Raw genomic sequence first — 20,220 nt, 5'->3', positions numbered from 1 at the left:
CAAGGTGCTGCACCTGGGGAGGAAGAACCAGCAGCATACCTACAGGCTGGGGAACTCCCTTCTGATCAGTGCAGAGGCAGAAAAGGGTCTTGGAATCATTATTGATGCCAGAATGAACATGGGCCAACAGTGTGGGGACGCGGTCAGGAAAACCATCCGCACCTTGTCATGCATCCACAGATGCATCTCAAGCAGGTCCAAGGAGATGATCCTCCCCCTCTATGCAGCACTGGTCAGGCTGCAGCTGGAGTAGTGCATCCAGTTCTGGGCGCCGCACATCAGGAGGGATGTGGAAAACATGGAGAGGTTCCAGAGGAGGGCCACCCACATGAACAGGGGGCAGCAGGGCAGGCCCTACAAGGAGAGGCTAAGGGACCTGAACCTGTTCAACCTCCACAAGAGAAGGCTGAGGGGGGATCTAGTGGCCGTTTACAAACTAGTCAGGAGGGACCAGCAAGCATTGGGGGAGTCCCTGTTCCCCCGAGCACTACCAGGAGTGACTAGAAATAATGGTCACAAGCTGGCAGAGGATAGATTCAGGCTAGATATCAGGAGGCGCTACTTCATTGTCAGGGCGGCTAGGATCTGGAATCAACTTCCAAGAGAAGTGGTGCTGGCTCCTACCCTGGGGGTCTTTAAGAGGAGGCTAGATGAACACCTTGCTGGGATCGTTTGACCCCAGTGCTCTTTCCTGCCTTTGCGGGGGGTCAGACTTGATGATCTGCTCAGGTCCCTTCCGACCCTACCAACTATGAAACTATGAATTTAATACTACAATCATTCTATTTAAAGATTTTTATCGAAATATTTTATGCTTTTAGATTTCTGTACAATGAACAAATGTGTTGAATATCAAAACCAACCCTGCTAGCTCAAAGAGAAGAACAAACTATAATGATTGCTAATGGCATGGAGTATTTAGTAACTTTTTTTGCAGGATAGCAGTTTGCTCAGTGTAATAACTGTAGACATACTTCACCTGCATTAGTACATTACACTAGTGATCTGGCTCTATAAGAGAAAATCCATTTCTGAAAATATGGAACTACTTTACATTGACCTTAACTACTTCCTCTGAATGAATAGCAGGAAAAAGGAGGTGATATTTAATTTCACCTGAGAAAACAAGTGGGATTCAAATTTTGCCTTGTGCTGAGCAACTATCATAAAAGTGAAATGTCAAGGGCTAATCCTGCAAACCCTTATGTGCAATGTCATTGTTCACACAAGCAGTTCAACATAGGCAAACCCAGAGTTGTATCGTCTATCCAGATGTGCTAAGCCATCCTCAAGGTGCTGATACTATCTCCTCAGACTGTTGAATCTACAGAAGAGAACTACTGGGTTTGCTTTTATGGGGCTTCTAAATTGCTACTGAGGCCATTAACAGTATATTCACTCCAGGTGTCTGCATGTGCTGAGTTTAGGCAGCCACCTCCTTAGCTTGCTGGCTTTTTTTCAAGCATTTAATTCCACCCCCACCCTGCAAGGGACAGGATTACCATGTACCTCTGGTTCTCAATCCCATTCTGGGGATCACACACTTGGCAATTGGGTGTTCTAATATCTAACTTGGAGGCAATTAAGTCCTGAACTGAATCTAGCTGCAGGAGCCTTTTAAGTGTAAGGTAGGGCAAGGCTCCCCCTTTCCTGGTTTCCCAGCCACTAAGGATGAGAAAAAATAGTTTTATTTTTGGTCTTCCCACCTCTTGTACCAGCTGGGGGTAGGAAAAGGCCAGCTGACTGTGGGCTGCAGCTGACCTGAATTAGCAAGCCAGGATACAGAAAGAGGAGAGATTCATAAATGAAAGGCAGTGGTCTGCTTTGATTGTAGTATAGGTTCATAGAGCTGCTGACTCAAGGAGGTGATGTGTGGTTGAGTCACATCCTGTGTTTTTAAGGGGGAGTTCTGGACCATTTGAACAAAAGCAGGGAAGGTTTGGGACCATCTAGGTAAGGAAGGTTTTGTAAAATGACATGTAGGCATTTCTAATGTAGGATTTAAAGTCAGACACATGGCACATTAACTGTGACTGATATAATTTATGTTGTATTTGTATGCTGAAGTTGTTAATCTGCACCAGGATTTAGTGTGGATAAATGTCCCTGTTAGTAGTACCTGTCACATAAGCACTATTATAGCATGTTGCTGCTAACAGTATAGCGTATTTTCTAACCTGTTTGCAGGGCAGCATTTTGCTCAATGTAATAACTGTAGACACACTGCACTTATGTTGGTACATTACACTAGTGTATTTCTAGTGCCTGCTCCCCCCTTTATTTTATTTTTATTTTTTTTTACAGACACATCCCTATACTCCCTATATTGGGATTACCAGATTCCAGAAAGTTATCTTGTGAATCTGTTGCTTTGCTCCTCTCTTCTTCCCCCGCCCCCCCCCCCCCCCCCCCCGCCAGTGCAAGGACTGTACCCAGTCTCTGATTACCCTAACCACATAGGGCGAAGAGTGCCTACAGAGTCTATCATTCTTTGGTCACGTGAATCTTGGCCAGCTTCAACAGAATCAGTAGAAGTGTCCCTGATGCCCTCCTCCTCCTCTGATGAACCTTTAGTGTAATTAAGGCATTTGCACAGGCAGAAGGAGATGTGGACTTGAATTTCCACAGGCAAAGGAAGAAACTGAATTTGGGCCTCTTTTAGATTGTGATCTAACTTACATGGGAGAACCTACTGTCCCCCTTAACTGTTTTGTTGATGGACTTTGTCCAGTTAGTGTGCGTTGAATGCTTAGAGTAGGTGTACTAGATGAGGGCCTTTAGTCACTGTCAGGGACAGATTGGAGGGGAGTGGGATGTGAATTTGTATCCTCCTTGGATTCTTACTCCAACCAAGCTCTAAAACCAATTGCTGAGGAGGGGCAACAGCATGTCTATTCAGGCAACCCCGAGGAAGTCAGTTGACTTCATAACTCATTATAAGCTGCCTGATCCCTGTTCACTTCTCTTTATTCCATAGGTGTTCATGACCCTCCTTTTCCACACACAGGTGTGAAGACCCATTAACAGCCAGACATTCATGACTCCTTTCTCCATCAAAGGTCTTGATGTTCCTTTAATCAATCTATCCTTTCTTCTGCAATTTTCATGGCTGTTAGCCATTTCTGGTAAAATCTTTGTTCTGTTTGAGAGCCCTGAAAATTGGTTTTTTTTTTGTTTGTTTGTTTGTTTTTTTTGTTTTAAGCTCTAACAAAAAACCTTATCTCAGGTGTGTTAGTAATAAATACTGTCAGTCATTTCCACACACGAAAGTGTTGGATGCACTGTCAAGATACTCTAGAAGACTAGATTTTTGCTTTACATATCTGAATAAGAGAGAAACATAAAATTCTAATGACTACAGGACTAATAAAACAATTTCCTTTGACTATTTTTGCCTAGTCTGCTGTTATATTTTTAAACTTTTATATATAATCTAGGGTTGTTGGTTGTAGCTGTGTTGGTTTAAGGACATAGGCAGACAAGGCTCTTTGGGTAAATGTGATTTATCTTTTATTAGACCAACTAAACAGTTCTCTGTGCTTTTCTGGGTAGAATAGAAGCCAATACATATAATTAGTAAATTTGTGTACATTTCTACAAAGTTATATTTGTTTTTGTTTTGATCTTAATATAGCATCAAGCCTTTCCATATTAGTAAAGCTTCTAGTTTCTCTTTAACTAGAGACAATTGTGCTGTTTTATACGAAATGATGATGATGCACCATACCATCTACACCTTCCCTTTCAAAAACCTAGATCTGCCCATAGCTACTGTTTTGCCTAGGTTTTCTGGATCTTAGTTGGGCTTAGATGAAACCTATGCACCTAGCTGCTCAGCCAGGCTGGGTCGTAGTAGCAGAACTAAAGGCACCTATGCAGTCGAACAGAGAAGTACTTGGTTTAGTGCCTCCAGGGTTAGGCAGCCACCAGCCAGGGCAGGGATGGTTTTATTTCTTAATCTTAATTGGCTCTGTCTACGTGAGATGATGGTGATGCTTTACTGTGCAGTAAAGCATCATCATCTACACATGCAGGTGCTTACTAAGCAGGAAAGCCAAATAGCATTACATTAATTGCGTGTATAGATGTGCCCATTGTTGACCAAGCACCTATGTCCTTTTTGGATCTTGGCCTTTATAAATAAGGGAGATTTTTCTTTAAGCACTTTGGCTTGTGTATGTGTCGCAGCTAAAACCAAATAGGACTGTTTTACATGTTGGGCTGGGCTGTGTCTTGCTACAAAACCCCACGTTTATACAAATATATATCTTTAAAGGATATTTGGTAGAGGTGATTTTAGTTTTTTCCTCCTAACTAAATGGAGTATCTTGTGGATTTGATAGATATACATTGTAAAGTATATTTTTATTATTACAAGGTTTATTTTCCTTCTGTTATTTATCTTGTGGCAAATCTACACGTGAAAGTGTCAATAGTCAAGGTGTATTCCAGTTGTTAGTTTGAAATTTTTTTCAATTTTGATTTTTCAAAGCAAATATATTGGATCTGGTACTCTTTGTCATGACACAGACGTACACATTGTCTATAGACATATGCAAAATGAAATCCAATATTATGGGTGAGAAGGGAAGATTACTTTCACTAATTATCCTAAATGTTAAAACATGTATATGACAAGCACATACGCTAACTGGAACAAAATTAACATCTTAAATTGCCTGCAGTCTCGATCTAGGAAAGCAGAAGTTAAAGTGAAAGCCTATAAATGTTAATGCTTTCTTGCAACACTATTACATACCTCAGTTGTAATTCTAGTACCCTTAAAGCATGTGCTCTTGCTGGTAAGTATTTTATATTATCTGAATTTAAACATACACAGCCTGACTTTTCAAATCAGCCTTTTAATTTTATAATTGCAACTTTGCAGTTTATTATGTCTAATCTTTATTTGTGCAATTCATGTGAAGAGAAAAATACGAATCTAAATGTGGATGTGATATTGTGACCATAATTAGCAACTGGTGTGCGGCTGCTTACATAAATTGAAGGTGTGGTCTGAAATCCAAAAAACTGAAAGATATGGGAACTTTCTTTTTCCATCTGTTTTTCTTCACATTGTTAGCTACAAAGAACCAACTCTCAGGATCATAATAAATTCTAACATATTGTATGGGATGTGAAGTTACCAATAAAATCATAAATGCAAACTTTGAGTGATAAGGGGTAGTGGTCACCCTAACACATGCACGCACACGCGTCACTCAAACCCATGTAGTATAGTGTACAGTAGCTGCTGTAGTGATTTGTGACAGCACTGGTGTTACTGCTGGCACAATCGCTTCTCAGCCTCTTGAAAGTTCAGAGCGTCCTGCATGCCTGCCACATCTCCTGCCACTATGCCAAGCTAAAACGCTGCCTCATGGTGTCTGACATGATCCACTGGTTCCTTGACATCTATGTTTCTGGGCACCGCACTTCAAGAGGGATGAGGATAACCTGGAGAGGGTCCAGAGAAGGGCCACTGGTATGGTTAAGGGCTTGCAGACCAAGCCCTACGAGGAGAGACTAGAGAAACTGGACCTTTTCAGCCTCCGCAAGAGAAGGTTGAGAGGCGACCTTGTGGCTGCCTATAAGTTCATCACGGGGGCACAGAAGGGAATTGGTGAGTATTTATTCACCAAGGCACCCCTGGGGGTTACAAGAAATAATGGCCACAAGCTAGCAGAGAGCAGATTTAGACTGGACATTAGGAAGAACTTCTTCACAGTTCGAGTGGCCAAGGTCTGGAACGGGCTCCCAAGGGAGGTGGTGCTCTCCCCTACTCTGGGGGTCTTCAAGAGGAGGTTAGATGAGCATCTAGCTGGGGTCATCTAGACCCAGCACTCTTTCCTGCCTATGCAGGGGGTCGGACTCGATGATCTATTGAGGTCCCTTCTGACCCTAACATCTATGTATATGTATGTATGTATGTATGTATGTATCTACGTACAGCACATCACGGGCCCTGCCAGACCACCTGCCACTGGACCAGGCCCAGAGGGGACTGCCTGAACCCCCCTCTGCACATGATGGACTTCGAGAGGAATCTTCAAGAACAGGCAACCCCACTCCACCCGAAGAGGACCCCCGCAATGAGACTGAATATGAACTAAGAAACTTTCTCCAACCTACTCCCTCCACCATTGCAGACCATTGTACAGGTTAGTGTGTATCTATATTCTTTCTCTGTGTCACGAACCCCTACCTTCCTCTCCCCCACCCCCGGGCTTAGTTGACGAACACTATTTTTCTGTAAAATAGTTGCATTCCCCTCCTCACTCCCATCACTCTCTTATGTTAGTTCCTTGCTCCGGCATTCTGTATTTCCCTACTGGCTTTGTCATCTTGGGTTCCTAACTCTTAACGTTTACCTGTCTGAGGCCCTGCAGATCTGCTGTCAATAGTCGGCTTCCTCCAAGGCAATGTCTTCTCTAGAAGGGAATTGCCTGCTTGTCCTTCTGTCTTGATAGGTCAAGAGCTGGATGAGAGGGCGCCACTGAGGATCATGCTTCACTGCCTTTTATCCCTTTCTGACAGACTTGTGTGATTCTCAAACATCACCTTGGCTGCTCAATCCGAAGGTAGCTGTCCCATGTGGATCTTGAGTAGTGCATGACAACTGTCAGTCACAGTCACTGGGGTTCCAATGGTGTAATTTTGGGAGCCCACCGTTGATTTGATTGACTCTGGCTGTATAATCATGGGTTACAGGAATAGTGAATAGGGTGGGTGCTCAGCTCCAGAAATCAGTTTATTGGCTTGATTTAGCCTAAAATGGCTTGTAGAGTAGTTTTGTAATGGTGAGTTCCTCTGGCTAGGCTATTGTCAATTAACAGCCAGAGATTCTTTGTTTGTCATTCATACTCCGTTCACTCAGGGGATCAGCCCAATATAGCAGATGTTATCACTTTACAATTACAGTTTCAATGCAGTTTTTTACAATGATCCAGGGTGTAACTTCATTCTACAGAGAGTACGTTCCTTAAGGGTTTAAAAGTATAATATACAAAATGCCATGGTAAAGATGAGATGAATGAAATATAAAAATGCAATGTGAGGTAGTGAGGATCAAAGGCTAATGGGGACAGTAAGTGTGTTAGGTTAACACCAGGATATATTTGTAGTGTTTGAAGTGGATATTTTAGTTCTTTTGTTTTCTTTAGTGACACTGAGCTTAATTGATATGTAGGTGTAGTTTCTAGGTGTTTGTAGGAAAAAGCCACTTCATCTTCTTGACTTGCTCTGAGCCTTGCCACACCCATGCAATGGGTGTGCTAGGTCTCTGTTAATGCTCGGAGGGAAAAAAAATGCACAAAATGGAGGATGGGGGTAGCAGGCAAGAAGGGGCTTCTTGTTACATGATGTTCATATTTAATTTCCAGATAGCTTTAGAGTTTTTTGTGTGAAAGAAAACATTTTATTTCTAATTAATCATGCAATGGTATTGTTTATACAGGGCCTATTAATTATATTTAAAATATTACAGGTTGGACAATCCAATTGAAATTACTGTTTGTAGGAGAGCACCCCAATATCTCTTGAATGATTTAAAAACTGTTGGATGCTATTAATTATGTAGTCTGTAAAACTTGATGGAATGATACCTACCGATAATCAGCTTGTGTTATGGTTGTTGACTGACAGACCTGCTAAGGGCATATGCCAAAAAGACCTAGCTAAAATTAGGTTTTTTTTCTAAAAAATGCTATAGTTTTCTACTATCACCTTTCCAGCAAGGCACAATTGCCTATTTTCAGAAAGTAACAAAAATCTTTACAGTGTCCCCAACAGAGTACTTGAACTTTGAGGAAGGAAAACATATTTTAATATCTTGTCTTATAAGAGAGAAGATCTCTGTAGGGACTCGTTTTCAGTTAAAGGGCTTCTTTTCTTTGTAGACTCTCTAAACTAATGATCTGCAACATTTTTTATTGGCCTTTGAGCAACAATATTAAGCAAGTAGAATGCTGTGGGAAATCTCACATTTTTCTCTCCTTGTCGACCTCAGTTTTAACTTTTAAACTTCCACAAGTGACATTGAAGGGTCCTACATGTAACATGTTGTCTACATGCAATGGGTGGGGGACCACTGTGCTAAATTATCCCTAGTCTTCCTTTATCTTACTGACAAAAGTGTCCTTGTTTAAGTTGTCCTTAAGAATAAGGAAAACCAAATTGTGTGTGCGCATCGTTAAAACCAGATTTATTAAAATTATTGTCCGTCCTCTTTAAAGTTATTCACTGTCATGCTGTGGAGTGTCTGTACTTTGAGTCTGACTGCGTTACCTATAAGGTTTTTTGTGTTCAGTATGAGATGGAAAATTTTGAAGTAACCATGGCTGTGGGAGTAAATAATTTTCAAATCTTTTTCTAGTGTCTGTTGCAATGATTGTAACTATTTTAATTATTATTATTTTTTTTTTTTTACTGTGAAGCAGTCAAACCTTGCCAGATATATAAAGGTATCTGGTCCTCTATGCAGTCAACACAGTCATGAATCCTGTGTCTTCCAGTATGCATGTGTTTGTTTATACACTTCCATTTTCTGTTTAAGATGATATGGAATTTAATTGACAGAAGAGGGCAGCCCAGACTGCCTGATCTTGACATTTTAAGGGACATTGTACAGAGTGTCTTCAGAAGGTTTTCTAAGTCTTTGGAGAGAATCAAAAGATTTCTCTACTAGAAGCTGATTTAAATTTTATATCTTTATTTATAGATTGCAAATACTGTTTAGCAATTATGAGTAAGAAAATTGGTTTCAATTGGAAAACTGACTGAATTAGTTTAATAGTTAACAAATGGTAATTTCATAAAGTTTATTAGAGGAAGCATAGAATATGCCACAGCAAGAAGAGATCTTAGTTTAAATGAGCTAGCTGTTAAATGACTGTCCAGGGAGAGGGTCTCAAAGCTTCCCAGTACTTGTAAAATGAGGCCCACTTGCAAAGCTGCCAGATCTCTTCTGCAGTCTCATTTAGGACATAAGACTAGATCCACAAAAGGATGTAGGCAGGATCTCATAACCTGTGTTCAACTAGAGGCAGCTAAACTCATTAGCATCTCACTTTTCAACCCTCACATTCCCTAGATGCCTTAAATTCTTCTTCCAGGCTTTGGCACAGATGCTATTAAACCCTGTGAATGATCCAGCTCCATCATCATCCCATGCATTGCAATCCTGTCTCTCTGCCTATTGAACCTGCATGTTGAATCAGGCTGCAGATGTAACGCCACATTCTCATTTCGGAGGATGTTGATAGTTGGCAGACCCCTTTTCTACAAGAAAATTTGTTAAAGAGGTCACCCAGTTCAACCTTCTCCTCTGTTCAAGGGAATTAGAACCTGCAGCTCCCGGATGAGTGTCCTAACTACAGGGATATAAAGTGTTCTAAGCTAGGAAGGCACTCTCAGTGCCTCCTAGGGAACCTATTACACTTTGTAGAGAATATTAGGTGGTCCAGACAAGAATGAGCAAGACCATTGCAACTTTTTTTTAAGGTAGAAAGAACTGGGTTAATTGAATCGTAGAAAGTTAGGGTTGGAAGGGACCTCAGGAGGTAATCTAGTCCAACCCACTACTCAAAGCAGGACCATCCCCAACTAGATCATCCCAGCCAAAACTTTGTTTAGCCAGGTCTTAAAACCCCAAGGATGGTGATTCCACTACCTTTCTAGGTAACCTGTTTCTGTGTTTTACTAGCTTCCCAGTGAAGTTCTTTCTAATATTTAACCTAAACTTCCCTTGCTGCAACTTGAGACCATTGCTCATTGTTCTCTCATCTTCCATGACTGAAAACAGTTTAGCTCCATCCTCTTCCAAACCTCACTTCAGGTAGTTGAAGGCCACTATTAAATCCCCTCTGTCTCCTCCTCCAGAGTAAATAAGTGCAGTTTGCTCAGTTGTTCCTCATAAATCATGTCCCCTAGCCCCCTCACCACTTTTGTAGCCCTCTGCTAAACCCTTTCCAACTTGTCCACATCCTTTCTGTGGTGGGGTAGTGGGGAGGCAAAACCAAACACAGTACTTCAGATGTGGCCTCACCAGTGCTGAAGAGGGGAAGAATCACTTCCCTTGACCTGCTGACAACACTCCCACTGATGCAGAGCAGTATGCCATTAACCTTCTTGGCAACAAAGGCACACTGGCTCATATTTGGCTTATTGTCTGCTGTAACCCCTGGGTCCTTTTCTGCAGAGCTACTGCCCAGCCAGTCAGCCCCCAACCTGTACTGGTGCATGGGACTATTCCACTCTAAGTGCAAGACTTTGCACTAGTTCTTGTTGAACCTCATCAGACAATTTTGGCCCCATTCTCCAACTTGTCTAGGTCACTGAATCCTGGCCCTACCTGCCAGCACGTCTAAAACTCCTTCCAGCTTGGTGTTATCTGCAAAATTGCTGAGGGTGCACTCTATGCCATCTTCCAGGCCATTGATGAAGACATTGAACACAATGAACATGAGTCACCAGTGTGATGAGGTAATAAGTAAAGCTAACCACACCCTTTCTTGTATAAGTAGGTGCACACAAACAGGTCTAGGGAGGTGATACTTCCCTTCTATGCAGCATTGGTTAGGCTGCAGCTGGAGTACTGTATCCAATTTTGGGCACTGCACTTTGGGAGGGATGTGGATGGCCTGGAGAGGGTTCAGAGGAGGGCTGCTCGTCTGGCTAAAGGCTGACAGAAAAAAACCTTATGTGGACTGTTTTTGAGAGACCTGAACCTCTTCAGCCTCTGCAAGAGGAGGCTGAGAGGTGATCTCGTGGCCACCTACAAACTCAATTGGGGGAGGAAGGGGGGACAAAAATAGGGGATACAATGTTTACCAGGGTGCCTGTCGGGCTAACTAGAAATAATGGCCACAAACTGGAAGACAGAAAATTCAGATTGGACATCAGGAAAAAAATCTTTACAGTGAGGGTTGCCAAATGTGGAACAAGCTTTCAAGGGAGGTGGTGTTGTCCCCTTGGAGGTTTTTAAAAGGAGATTGTACAGACATCTGACCCCAGCACTTGTTCCTGCCGAGGGGTCGGACTCGATGATCTAATAGGTCCCTTCCAACCCTAACATCTATGAAAACCAACCCCTGGGTCACACCACTTGATACCGGATGCTATTTATTACTACTCTCTGAGCTTGATGCTCCAGCCAGGTTTCTATCCACCTTACAGTCCATTCATCTATCCTGTACTTCCTTAGCTTGCCTGTGAAAATGCTGTAGGAGACTATCAAAAGCCTTGCTAAAATCAAGATGTATCCCATCCACTGGTCTCCCTGTATCCACAGAGCCAGTCAATTCATCATAGAAGGCAATTAGGTTGGTCAGGCATGACTTCCCCTTGGTGAATCCATGCTGACTCTTCCTAATCACCTTATTCTCCTCCAAGTGCTTAGAAATGGGTTCCTTGAAGACAGACCTGACTTGAGCAGGGTGCAGGGCCCAGGGCAAATTGGCCTATGTGGTGCCCTGTGCCTGCACACTGATTCAAGGGGCTGGCTGGTTGTGAAACTGGTAGCAGTGTGGAGTTGCTGCAGCTGCTCCGTGGGGGCCCCCCAAAGCGTGGGACCTGGGGCGGTCTTCCTGATTCAGACCCCCATCCCTCACGGATAGCCCTGCTTGAGGATCTGCTCCATGATTTTTCTAGGGACTGAGGTGAGGCTGACTAATCTGTAAGTCCCTGGATAATTCTTTCCCTTTCTTAAATATGGACACTATTTGCCCTTTTCCAACCATTTGGGACCTCTCCTGATCACCATGAGTTTTCAATGATGATGGTCAATGGTTCTGTAATACCATCGCCCAACTCCCTCAGCACCCTTAGGTGCATCCTACCTGGCCCCATGGACTTGTATATGTTCAGCATTTCTAAATAGTCCCTAACCTGTTTCACCACTGTTGGCTGCTCCTCTGCTCCCTGAACTGTGCTGCCTGGTGCTGTAGTCTGGGAGCTGATCTTACCTGTGAAGACTAAGGTGATGAAGGCATTGAGCATTGTCTGCAGCCTGTGTTACAAGGTTGCCTCTCCCATTCAGTCGGAGACCTACACTTTCCCTGATCCTCCTCTTGCTACTGATGTACTTGTAAAAACCCTTCTTGTTATCCTTCACATCCCTTGCTAGCTGCAACTGCAATTGCACTTTGGCCTTCCTGACTTCATCCCTGCATGCCTGAGCAATGCTCTTATTCTTTCCTTGTTATTTGTCCAGGTTTCCACTTCTTACAAGCTTCCTTTTTCTGGTTTTAGTTTACTGAAGAGTTCCCTGCTAAGCCAACCTAGTCTTCTGCCATACTTGCTAGATTTCTTGCACATCAGGAGGGTTTGCAGTAAGGTGTGTCTTTTTGTTTGGTTGGGTTTTTTTGTTTTAAAGTATAGCCAGCTGTCCTGGACTCTACTCTTCCTTAGACTGGCTTCCTAAGGGATCCTGCCTATCAATTCCCTGAGTGAGTCAAAGTCTGCTTTTCTGAGGTCCAGGGTCCTTACTCTGCTGCTCTCCATCCTTCCTTTCTGCAGGATCCTGAACTCAGTCATCTCATGGTCGCTGCTATCCAAGCTGTCATTCACTACTACATTCCCCACCAATTCTTCCCTGGTTGTGAACAGCAAGTCAAGAGGATCATGGCCCCTAGTTGGCTACTGCAGTACTTGCACCAGGAAGATGTCCCCCACACTCTCCAAAATCTTCCCAGATTGCCTGTGCACTGATGTTTTGCCCTCCCAGCAGATGCCGGGGTGACTGAAGTCCCTCATGAGAACCAGGGCCTGTGATTTCAGAAACTTCCATTAGATGTTTGAGGAAGGTCTCATCTGCCACTTCCTCCTGGTCTAACGGCCTATATCAGATACTCATAACAACATCACCCTTTTGCTTTCCCCTTTAACCTTAACCCAGAGACTCTTAACAGGCCTATCTCCAGCTTCATACTGGAGCTCTAAGCAATCATATGGCTCTTCTGCATCAAGTGCAACTCCTCCTCTTCTTCCCTGCCTGATCTTCCTGAACAGTTTGTACCCATCCATGCTCCAGTGTTGCAAGCTATCTCACCAAGTCTCTGTTATTCTAATCGCATCATAGTGCCATGACTGTGCAAGGACTTCCAGTTCTTCCTGCTTGCTTCCCAGGCTCAGTGCATTTGTGTACAGGCACCTGAGATAACTAGTCTATTGCCCTGATTTCTCAGGAAGTATGAGACTACCTCTCCTGTTGCCCCCTCCTGTTAGGCTCGCTAACCTAATGAAGATCAGTCTGTGAGAATGCTCTCCTTATCAGGTGGATCTCATCTCTTCCCAGCAATGCTGCTTCTTGGAACAACATCCCAAGGTAGAAGAAGCCAAATCCCTGGTGGCAACACCGTATGTGTGGTCAGGCAGGTGCATCCTGCAGGTCAATGTTCCATCCCAGGCCCTTTCCCTTGACCAGAAGGATTGAAGAGAACACAACCTGAGCCCTGGACCCCTTCACCCTTGCACCCAGAGCCCTGTAGTCCCTTTTGATCCACTCGGGGTCTCCCTTGGCAGTATCAGTGCTGCCCATATGAATGAACAGCATGGGGCAAACTTCCCAAGACAACAGATCAGGTCAGCAGATGGTTCCCTCCATCCCCCGTGGAAGGGAGTCTCCAAACACCACCACCTGTTACTTCTTGGTGGCAGTTGTCTTGATCCTTTCCACCTTGGTGAGGTCCGGCCTGTGTTTCTCCTTCTATTACCAGGGCTGCATATCTGTTCTCAGGAGGAACTGCTGCAGGTGGAGGTGAAGATCTCTGCTTGCTGCCAGAGGTCACAAGCTTCCAGTTTCCACCCTCCTGGAAGCCCATATCCTCTGTTTTCTAGAGCTGCCTCTGGCAGTTCTTCCTCCACAGTCCTGGAGGTCTCCTCCAGTGTTGAATCGATTAACTCCTCATAGCAGAGGATGCTTTGAAGCCTCATCACCTCCTGTAGCTCGCTTGCCAGTTCCCTGAGATGCCACCAGGAAACGACACTTGCACTCCAGGCACCCCCCGACCTGGCCATCACTGGAAGGAACCTGCAAGCCACAGTCCTCACAGTGCTAAACCCAGATCTGGGTGGAAGCCTCAATGGGGGAACAGTCCTGTCTGGACAGAAGCCAGGTTTCCAGTGCCTGATCTAATTAAATAACAGTTACCTTATGCTGGCTTCTGCTCAACATGTTATGTCTTGTGATTTCTGGTCTGAGCTGTCTGTGTTGTAGAGAGAGTCTAGATGTAACTCCAGGCTGTAGATTCTGCTGTGGGAGAGAGAGTACTTGGAGGCCTTAGGGACTGGGGCCTGTGTATCCTCAGCTCCCAATAACACCAGTGAAAGGGGAGAGGACCTTAGAGAGATGGTAGTCAGTTTTCATCAAGTGCCCTGTATCTGACTCTAATACATTGACAAGATCAGTGGGGTTTTTTTGTTTGTTTGTTTTGTTTGTTTAAACCCTGGTTCATCATAAAGGGTGATTATACACAAGCAGCGAGGCTGCTATGATGCGCTGTAATTACAGTGCATCCGAACAGACTCTATTTTAATCAAGTCTGCTAGAGCATAGTAAATACCATGCTCCAGCAGACTCTAGCATCTCATGTATCAGCATACCCATGCTGAAAAATGGTGGCAGGGACATTTTAACTAAAACTCCATTCAATGAGCTTTAGTTAAAGTGCCCCCACTACCATTTTTTACCATGGGGACACCTTATATACGAGACACTCTAGGCTTTTAATTAGAGTGACTGTTAGAGCTGCTTTAATTTTAAAGCACTCCCTCCCCGCCAACACACACACACACACACACCCCCCGGAACACATGTATAAGTCCCCAAAGTGTTTTATAGCTTACAGCCAGGTTGCTTTCATTGGCAGGTAGCCAGCCACTGGTGCATACTGCAGCAGCAGAATAATGGTGCAGTTGGGCCCAAGTAATTAGCCAGTATATGGGTTTTGCTGGGTTATTTCTATTAGGAGGAGAAATCTATTATATGAGCTAGCTATTCCCTTTGGTGTTGGTTTACAAAGAATGGATGGAGATTTGTTTCCATGAACACAATAGGACCACAAAAAAGTTGGCTTACTCATTCAAAATTCACATTGATATTCCAGCCAGCTTTGTGCCCTAAAGAACATGTCTGGGTGTACTCTCTCTTTCTCTCCTCCCTTGTACTACCTTGCTTCCAGCTGCTTTCTCCTGGCTTTTTGCTTTAACTCATGCAGCTCTGCCTATCAGTGCCCTGCCCTGGAGGGTGTTGATTACAATCAGTGTAAGGAAGCTCTCTAAATTAGTTCTTGCTTTGCTTTAGCCTTACCCTGAAATCCAGTGCCTTAGCTCCTAGCTTCTACTGTTGCAGCTATCTTATTCATAATGCAGTTAAGTCAGGAAAGGCTTAGTTCAGCCTCCTGGAAAAAAAACCCTACTACTAAAATGGGGTCATCTGGAGAAGGAGCAAAGTATCCAAACTTAAAGGGGCACCTGTTGATATTAGAATGGATGAAGAATACAGAGCTGATCTGATTGCCATCATATTTTGTGGTGTCTGCATGCTTTAGTGACCTTATCTCTAAAAATTTCTCTGGATTCTGCAGTTGGAGATGAGTTAGTGAAATAAGCCCTCAGCCCCATTTAATCACCAGACCATTTCACCTGGTTATGAGAAGATCTTCTAGAGAACATGGAAGTTAAAATGCTGCCTGCACTAACTTGGGCTGATTTTGATGAGCTGTTGAGCCACTTAGATGGAAAATTGCCAGGATGATGGAAAAATTTAGGGTAAGCAACGTTACCTCTCAGCGGGGAACCCTGGCACAGGACGCAGCCTGTCTGACTCGCAAAGGACTTATCCCCTCCCCACCTCTGCCTGAACAAGAACTGATTAGAGGAAGAACTTACAGAAGACAAAGAAGATGCAGTGGGAGACACACCTAAAGCCCTCCAGACAAGGGTGACAAGAGTGAAGCAACACCCCTGCTCTCATTTGCATCCAAGATGGAACCAGATGACAACTCATTTAAATGGGAGATGGGACAAGAATGCACCTTCATTAGCATTCAGGATGGAGAACAGAGATTCCAAGGCCAGGACTGCACTGAATTCTGGGATCAGAAAAGTAGGGGAGCACTGCATGATGGGGAATCCTTGCTGTAAATGCTAATCAACCCACATCTACACACACCCAGCTCGGCATTTATCAGACCAATTCTAGCAATGACTCTGCTATTGGTATCCAAAACACTGAATCTTCCTGCCTGTATTGTGAGCTCCTTCAGAGTAATGCCACCTATAGCCAGCAGTGATCAATTCCTGTTATCCAGCATATGAACCATTGTTTGTCCCTAAACGAACCTAGTGTTCTCCTTTGAACCATTGTTAGTTCCCTACTCAAGTTCAAGTTTTTGTCCTGGTGCTTGAATCCAAAGCTGCATCAATTCCACTCCTTTTCTGCCTGGAATCTCTCCACTGATCACCTGTCTGCCAGATCCATCAACACCTGGGAACCTCGACTGGTTCAAGCTTCGCTGAGTGGTGAGACCCCAACTCTCTGCTCTCATGCTCTCTCTCTGACTCCAGGAACCTGACTTTTATTCTTCTACTTCAGGCACAGCTTTCTAAACCTGACTTTTGTTAATCAAACTCAAGCTAATTGAACCTATATAATATTGTAACTGTTTAGTTATCTCTCTCTTGTACGAATATTATTACTAATATCATCATAAATTCATATACCTGGCAAAAAATAACTTTAATGATCAAGCTAGTTGCTATACTTTTTCTATGAATCTCACCTACTCTTTCTTCCCCTCAACCTTCCCACTTGCTCTGCAGTACCACTTCTTTTACCTAAGCCAAAGATCCCTGTAATGCCTAAAACCACAGTGGGGTCTGCTCATCAAGGGGGTTACTACTTGGACAGTTAAGACAAAAGACTGAGATGTGCTGAGTTTGAGACAGATAAGGGGATCAGCTTGTACAGGCTGATTGACCCAGTTTGGCTCAGATGTGCCCTAATGATCTGAATTCTGGCCCATGAGGGTGTCAACTGGACACCCAGCCGGATTCAGAGGTATTCTGTTTACCTGTGTGCTTGTGTCTGACTGCATTTTGTTGTTACCTTAATGAACTGATTCTTGGCATATGAGGGTGTCAGCCTGTTCATGCTGATCAACCCAGCCGGGTCAGGCATGTCACGTTAAAGTGTGTGTGTGTATTTGACTGATTTGGTGGATGGAGGAACTGAGTCCTGCAAGATAGCTCCACTGGGGGTGAGGACTTGCAGAAGGGAGAGGAACACCTCCATATAGAAACACAAGTAACACAAGCAGCACATGGACAGAATTACAGAGACCCCCCAGAAATGTACCTCTAATAAATGAGCACACCCCAAAGTGACAGGCAAATCTGGTAACAACAAGGCCATAACCATCATGCGCACTCAGTGGTGACAGGATCTTGTTTAAGCAGACCTTCTTAAACATGCCTCAGAGGAGCATGGTGTGGGGAAAAATTTAGAGCAGCAAGCATCAGAGCTACAAGGGAGAAAGGCCAATAGGGTACTTTTTTTTTAACTGAAGTGCCATCCATATATTAAAAAGTGAACCAGATGAACAATATTACCCATACATCTCCAGAGGAGTTAGTTGAGACAAGCTACTATAGCCGCACTTGTCTATCCATCATTTTTAGTGAAATAATTTATTTATGAAGTTTCTGGATAGGGAATAAACTGAAGACCAAGGCAAAGAGCAAGTCATAATTTATTTAACAAATGATAACACAAAACATTGAAAAATAGAAAGGAGGAGAAAAGCACATGGAGCAGAGATATGATTGAATGTTTAGAATTGGGTGGAGCTATTTGTAAGAGAGATCCTTCCTCCAGATAACCTTAATACTTTCTCAATGGCAACATTTTGTTGTAGCAGGGCCAGGCCTTTATTTGCATCCAAACTTTTTTAATGCTGCTGCTACAATTTAAAAGTGTTTGTTGAAGTTGGCAGAGATCCAACTAAGGGTATACCTGCCATCTACAAATTGAAAGATTGGACTTTTACATTGAGCTGTATATATTTGGATTAGTCTCTATCTATACGATACTACTACTTTCTTCTTTAAGAAACAAAATGCATGTCAGATTTTCCGGAAGAGAGAAAAATGTTTTTCTAAATTGATGTAACAAGAGAAGCTGATGGATTCTTACACAATGATTAATAATAATGATATTGAGGAGGCAATTTAAGTGCTCCTATTTACTTCTCCATTTAATGGAGTTGCACCCAACCTTCTGGTGCCAAGAGTCAGATGAGTGGCGTGGTCAGTCCCACCACCCCAATCTGGCCCCATGCTGTCTGCCCACTGGATCTGGCCAAGTGCTGGTGTGATATGGTATGTAGGGCTTATTATTCAGCCCATAGGGTTCCTCATGGATCCATAAACTTAGCAGCAGGAGAGAAGCAATTAACACTGCCCCTGTTTCCCTGTTGCTATGTTTCCAGACCCTTGAGGAGCCCTGTGGGCTGGATGATATGAGACTGCCAGCTGGATCTGTCCCATAGATGGGGGCTGAGCACCCCGATCTAATGCAGTAAAGACACTCAATGGAACTGAAACATCAAAAATTTGGACCGATAAAAGAAAATCTGTGAAATTTGTCTGGAAACTCATTGCAGATATTGAGGTCAAGGACCTTAGTAAGATTGAAAGAAAGCATATAAGATATTTAAATACATAACGGAAACCCCTAGTTGTGTTAACTTGTAACACAAACCCTCATGCTTAAAGGAAATGAGAAGTTCTTTCCCATTGATTGGTCATTCTGTAGTTATCCCTACAGGTGTTTTGTACCATCCTCCTAAGCTGGCTGTGTTGGCCACTGTCAGAGAAAAGTTACTAGAGTCTATGAATCACTAGTTGGATCCAGTGGGGGCAACATAGGATTTATGGTTCATTAGAAAAGTCCTGCAAAACAAATTCTGATATGAAATCTCCCTTAGGACGCTTGAAACGGATGCTTGCTGTTCCGCTTCTGCCAATGGTAAGCATCTGAGTTCTGTCCCTCTGGGGCAGTCCCACCAGACAGACTATTTCAGGGTCAGGGGTCCCAGAGCTTCAAGGCTCAAAAAGCAACTACCTCCCAGGGCTGCTCACTGAGGAACTGGGAGTCTGGAGGCTCCAGAAGTCTTCTGACTGGCTCAGATTCAAACAGAACATTTACCGGAAAAAATCCTGGCAATAGATGATGTTGATTATTATTTTTAAGCTGGATGCACTTTTGTTATTTGACTTAGCTGTTCTTAATTGTTTGCTTGGATCATTGGGTTGACAGATTTTGACCTTCTCTTCTTGTGCATTTGTACACTACCCATCACAGTAGGTTCCAGCTCCTGATTTAGATTTTTGGCCATTGCTGTGTTTGATGAATTGCAAACCCCAGCAGTACAAAGACTGCATAGAAAGATTTAGCTTTCAATATTGATAAAGATACTGTGGCTACATTGGAAATTGAGAGGTACAGGGCTCCAGAGCATATGGTCTAATTAAAATCAATTTACTTAGAAAAGCAAAAATCATGGCTTATCAAAGGCATAATTTATTATTTTCAGCCACTTTCTTTGAAAACTAAATAATAGAAATAAGAATGATAGAAAATCCTTTCATAAAAATTATTGTGGTATTTAAAAGTTTTGTACTATGAAAATTGAAATGAAGTGCATAACATTTGAACAGGTGTGTGCGAGACAGAGAAGCTATAAGATAAAGTCCTCTTCCCCATATCTATTCAAAAGCAGAAAGCAGCCTGAGAGGATTTGTTGATTTGGGTTAAGAAGGCCATTAGATCTGCAAAGCAAAACCTCCAAACAGATATGCAAATACATGTCAAAGGGGCCTCTCATTTAATGAAACAAAAAAATTGAGAGCGTGGGCAAAAATTGGAAACAAGATCAAAGCGGATGGTAAAATAAATGACTGAAACATTAGTTGAGGGCATTCAGGCTGCAAAAAGAAAGGGAATTTATTTATTTTAGTCCTTTTGTGTCTTGTTACAAAGGAGGCACTCTGCTTTTATTCTGTAATTTAGGGGGTTATTTTCACTTAGTCGTTTAGTGAGGACCCTAACTTTTTAAGCCCTCACCTTGTTCAATTTAATGTAGTTCAGTGGAGAGGGGCTGAGATGAGCTGTTTCTCTGAAGACTGTCACCACTGCTACAGCCTTCCCCCACCCTCCCC

This window comes from Alligator mississippiensis, chromosome 2 (assembly GCF_030867095.1).
Source record: "Alligator mississippiensis isolate rAllMis1 chromosome 2, rAllMis1, whole genome shotgun sequence".
Taxonomy (NCBI): Eukaryota; Metazoa; Chordata; order Crocodylia; family Alligatoridae; genus Alligator; species Alligator mississippiensis.
The sequence above is the reverse complement of the archived record's forward strand: the minus strand, read 5'-3'. Positions refer to the sequence as shown.